This window comes from Triticum aestivum, chromosome 2D (assembly GCF_018294505.1).
Source record: "Triticum aestivum cultivar Chinese Spring chromosome 2D, IWGSC CS RefSeq v2.1, whole genome shotgun sequence".
Taxonomy (NCBI): domain Eukaryota; kingdom Viridiplantae; phylum Streptophyta; class Magnoliopsida; order Poales; family Poaceae; genus Triticum; species Triticum aestivum.
This window is the reverse complement of record NC_057799.1, coordinates 295,221,371-295,227,454: the sequence shown is the minus strand read 5'-3', so window position 1 is coordinate 295,227,454 and position 6,084 is coordinate 295,221,371.

Genomic DNA, 6,084 nt, shown 5'->3' with positions numbered 1-6,084 from the left:
TATCATCCAAGAAGATCCTATAGGTTTAACTTGGCACAAACACTAATTAAAATATAAAAACACATCTAACCAGAGGCTAGATCAAATATTTATTCCTAAACAGAAGCAAAAAGCAAAAAAAAACTAAAAATAAAATTGGGTTGCCTCCCAACAAGCGCTATCGTTTAATGCCCCTAGCTAGGCATAAAAGCAAGGATAGATCTAGATATTGCCATCTTTGGTTTTCAACTTTTTAGCGGAATCAAGCTCGAATCCGGGAGGTTCTTTACATCTCCCTTCATATTCTGAAATTTTTAGATCTAAAGAATCTGACCGCTTATTGCAAAGAGTAATCAACATATTCATGGGGTGAATATTTTCGCTAACATTCTTAAGAGGTTCAAGAGACTTCTGTAAAATCTTAGTTACTTCGCAATTTTTTTCAAAAACTTGTGTCTCTTCCTGGGTATGATGAGGCCCCTTTTGTTGAGGTAGTGTTCCCACTATACCTTCTATAACTTCATGCGCAATATGGGGAGCAATTTCAATAAAATTGACTTTGGCAACGCAATTCAAGAGTTGTCTATGAGACATATTTAATCCAACATAAAAATTGCGAAGCAAAATTCTCAGGTTCACTTCAAAGGTACAATCACGGTAAGACTCCTTTATTCTCAACCAGGCATCTTTTAAGTTTTCTCCTTGTCTTTGTTTGAAGTGAAAGACTTCAAACTCAGGGGACAGCGGAGTTGATAAGGGACTAGCCATGACGACAAGGCAAGCAAAAGAAAAAGACGCGAACGAAAAAGAGAGGGCGAATAAAACGGCAAAGGTGAAGTGGGGGAGAGGAAAACGGAGGCAAATGGCAAATAATGTAATGCGGGAGATAAGGGTTTGTGATGGGTACTTGGTATGTTGACTTTTGCGTAGACTCCCCGGCAACGGCGCCAGAAATCCTTCTTGCTACCTCTTGAGCACTGCATTGGTTTTCCCTTGAAGAGGAAAGGGTGATGTAGCAAAGTAGCGTAAGTATTTCCCTCAGTTTTTGAGAAACAAGGTATCAATCCAGTAGGAGGCTACGCGCGAGTCCCTCGCACCTACACAAAAAAATAAATCCTCTCAACCAACGCGATAAGGGGTTGTCAATCCCTACACGGTCACTTACGAGAGTGAGATCGGATAGATATGATAAGATAATATTTTTGGTATTTTTGTGATAAAGATGCAAAGTAAAGTAAAAGCAAAATAAAAAACGGCGCCAGAAATAGCTAAGTGTTGGAAGATTAATATGATGGAAAATAGACCCGGGGGCCATAGGTTTCACTAGTGGCTTCTCTCAAGAGCATAAGTATTTTACGGTGGGTGAACAAAGTACTGTTGAGCAATTGACAGAATTGAGCATAGTTATGAGAATATCTAGGTATGATCATGTATATAGGCATCACGTCCGAGACAAGTAGACCGACTCCTGCCTGCATCTACTACTATTACTCCACACATCGACCGCTATCCAGCATGCATCTAGAGTATTAAGTTCATAAGAACAGAGTAACGCTTTAAGCAAGATGACATGATGTAGAGGGATAAATTCATGCAATATGATAAAAACCCCATCTTGTTATCCTCGATGGCAACAATACAATACGTGCCTTGCTGCCCCTACTGTCACTGGGAAAGGACACCGCAAGATTGAACCCAAAGCTAAGCACTTCTCCCATTGCAAGAAAGATCAATCTAGTAGGCCAAACCAAACTGATAATTCGAAGAGACTTGCAAAGATAACCAATCATACATAAAAGAATTCAGAAGATTCAAATATTGTTCATAGATAAACTTGATCATAACCCCACAATTCATCGGTCTCAACAAACACACTGCAAAAGAAGATTAGATCGAATACATCTCCACAAGAGAGGGGGAGAACATTGTATTGAGATCCAAAAAGAGAGAAGAAGCCATCTAGCTAATAACTATGGACCCGAAGGTCTGAGGTAAACTACTCACACTTGATCGGAGAGGCTATGGTGTTGATATAGAAGCCCTCCATGATCGATGCCCCCTCCGACGGAGCTCCGGAATAGGGCCCAAGATGGGATCTCACGAGTACAGAAGGTTGTGGCGGTGGAATTAGGTTTTTTTGCTCCGTATCTGATCGTTTGGGGGTACGTAGGTATATATAGGAGGAAGGAGTACGTCGGTGGAGCAACGTGGGGCCCACAAGGGTGGAGGGCGCGCCTGGGGGGTAGGCGCGTCCCCCTACCTCGTGGCTTCCTGTTTGATTTCTTGACGTAGGGTCCAAGTCCTCTGGATCATGTTCGTTCCGAAAATCACGTTCCCGAAGGTTTCATTCCGTTTGGACTCCGTTTGATATTCTTTTTCTGCGAAACTCTGAAATAGGCAAAAAAACAGCTGGGCTGGGCCTCCGGTTAATAGGTTAGTCCCAAAAATATTATAAAAGTGAGTAATAAAGCCCAATAATGTCCAAAACAGAAGATAATATAGCATGGAGCAATTAAAAATTATAGATACGTTGGAGACGTATCAAAGGGTAATGGCTGCGCGAGTCCACGGAGGGCTCCGCCCATGAAGGGTCCACGAAGAAGCAACCTTGTCTATCGCACCATGGCCATCGCCCACGAAGGACTTTCCTCACTCGGGTAGATCTTCACGAAGTAGGCGATCTCCTTGCCCTTACAAACTCCTTGATTCAACTCCACAATCTTGTCAGAGGCTCCCAAGTGACACCTAACTAATCTAGGAGACACCACTCTCCAAAAGGTAATAGATGGTGTGATGATGATGAACTCCTTGCTCTTGTGCTCCAGACGATAGTCTCCCCAACACTCAACTCTCTCATAGATTTGGCTATGGTGGAAAGATGATATGAGTGGAAAGCAACTTGGGGAAGGCTAGAGATCAAGATTCTTGTGGTTGGATTGGAATGTCTGGGTCTCAACACATGAGTAGGTGGTTCTCTCTCAGAAAATGAGTACTGGAAGTGTACGCATGTTCTGATGGCTCTCTCTTGAATAGAGAAGGGGGTGGAGGGGTATATATAGCCTCCACACAAAATCCAACCATTACACACAATTGACCCAACTCGGTCAGACCGAATAGAAGAACTCAGTGAGACCGATTCAGTTCAAAATGTGAATGTTAGGAATCTCGGTGGGACCTACATGATCAAGTCGGTGGGACTGATGTGCTAGGGTTAGGGCAAAACCTTATCTCGGTGTGACCGATTGCATGAACTCGGTGAGACCGATTTTAGCAACGAGCAAACAGAGAGTTGGTCAGGCAAACTCGGTGGGACCGATTGCTCATTTCAGTATGACCAAAATGTTACAAAGGGAAACAGAGAGTTTACGTATCGAACTCGGTGGGACCGATCGCTCATTTCGGTAAGACCGAAACGTTATGAAGGGAAATAGAGAGTTTGGATTGCCATCTCGGTGAGACCAAGATCCCGATCGGCGAGACCGAATTGATTAGGGTTTCTGGCAGTGGCGCTGGATAGATCAAATCGGTGGGGCCGATTTTGAGTTTATGTTTTGGACATATTTGGAAATGAGAAAGTGGTTGAGGGCTTTGGAGCATATCACTAAGCACTTTGAGCAAGTAGACCATTAAGCAACACCTCATCCCCTTTTAATAGTATTGGATTTTCCTATGGACTCAATGTGATCTTGGATCACTAAAATGGAAATGAAGAGTCTTGACTTTTGCCAATCTTTGTCCTTAGCATTTTGAGGGGTCCACATCTTTAGTCCATGCCATACCAATCATTGAACTTTCTGAAATATTTGACTTGAAAGTATATTAGTTCAATGAGCTATATGTTGTTATGAATTACCAAAACCACCCCGGGATTAGTTGCACTTTCAGGGATGCTAATTTTGCTATGTCCACTACTTACTGCAATGATCATGATTGGGGTGATTCTTCTTATGATCTTGAAAATTTATTTAAACCTCATGATGAATATGCTTACGATAATACTAAAAGTGGGTTTGGAAGAGTGTCAACTTTAGCTAAAAATAATCCCACATATTTGGAGAGTGTTGAATCTTATGAAAATTTTGATAAAATTGGGCTTGAAGAGGTCATGACTTTATTTGATGATAATCCCACTATTTTGGAAGAGTGTCAACTTTGCATGCATGTGGACCATGAAGAGAATATTTTATGTGATAGTTATATTGTTGAATTTGATTATGATCCTACATAAATTATTATGAGAGGGGAAAATATGGTTGTAGAAACTTTCATGTTACTAAATTACCTCTTGTTATGTTGAGATCGTTATTATTTCTTTCTTCTTGCTTGCAAATGCTAGATATTTCTTGTCATGATAATTTGTTTGCTTATAAAATTCCTATGCATAGGAAGTATGTTAGACTTAAATGTTTTTGTCATATGTTTCATGATGCTCCTTTTGTGTTTCACATCTTTCATGTGAGCATCGTTGAAATATTCAGCCCATCTTAATGGCTATAAATAAAGAGCTTGTTGGGAGGCAACCCAATGAATAAAATTTATTTTTGTCTTTTAATTTCTGTTCTTGAGTGTTTGCATAATTATGCTACTGTTATGAATGTTTTTTGTGTGTTTTAATTAGTGTTTGTGCCAAGCAAAGCCTTCGGGATCATGTTGGGTGATAGTTGATTTGATCTTGCTGAAAAACAGAAACTTTGCGCTCACAAAAATAATTCTCATTTTTAACAGATGCGTGATAAAATACTTATTCTTTTTGCAGAAGATTACTATACAAATTCCCCACGTTGTCCTATTTTTTTGGAATTTTTGGAGTTACAGAAGTATTGAAAGTCTTCAGATTGCTACAAACTGTTCTGTTTTTGACAGATTCTGTTTTCTTTGCGTTGTGTGCTTGTTTTGATGATTCTATGGTTTCCTTTGAAGAGTTTTTGCCATAGAAAAGTTGGAATACAGTAGATATAATGCAAAAATAAAAGGGAGATTTACATTTTCCCCCTAACTTTGTCCCGACCTCATCTTCACCCCTAAATAAAAACAGTGCTCAACTTTGTCCCTCTTCTGTTAAGTGCGCTTACGGAAATGCCCTTTCATACATTTTTCGTCCAATCAAAGGCCTTTTACCGTTAAGTGCGCATATAAAAAAATCTAACGGTCAAAGGCCTTCGACTGGACAGAAAATGTACGGAAGGGCATTTCCGTAAGCACACTTAACGGAAGAGGGGCAAAAGTTGAGCACTGTTTTTATTTAGGGGTAAAGATGAGGTCGGGACAAAGTTATGCGGGGAAATGGAATTTTCCCAAAATAAAATGTGAATGGGTTTGCAATAGTACTTATAGTAGTGATTTGCTTTCTTATACTAACGGATCTGACGAAGGTTTTGTTGAGTTTTTTGTGGTTGAAGTTTTCAAGTTTTGGGTGAGATCACGATGGAGGAAGGAATAAGGAGTAAGAAGAGCCTAAGCTTGGGGATGCCCATGGCATCCCAAGCTATTATCTAAAAGATACACAAGCAACTAAGCTTGGGGATGCCCCGAGTGGCATCCCCTCTTTCTTCTAACGACCATCGATATTTTACTTGGGGCTATATTTTTATTTATCACATATCATGAGTTTTGCTTGGAGCATCTTGTATGATTTGAGTTTTTGCTTGTTTTGCTTTGTATTTTTAGTCATGAATCCTTGCTGGACACACCTATTTGAGTGAGCCAAAATTATGCTATGACTTGTTAGAATTGCTCTCTATGCTTCACTTAAATCTTTATGACCTATGGAATTGCTCCAGTGCTTCACTTATATCTTTTTGAGCATGGTGTCTTTTAGTATTTTTTTAAGAAATGCTCTAATGCTTCACTTAGATTTATTTCAGACTTAGTAATTTTTTTAAGAAATTCTCTCTTTCTTCAATTAAATTATTTTGAGAGAAGAAAATTTTTATGCTCATGTTCTTCACTTAGATTTGTTTGAGCTATCAAAAGCAACCTATAAAACTAGTCTCAAAGTGATTGATATTCAAGAGGGATATAATAAAAACTTTCATGAAGATCATTGGACAAAATAAACTTGATTCCTTGTAAGAGTTTTGCGATATGATGATATAATATGTGAGT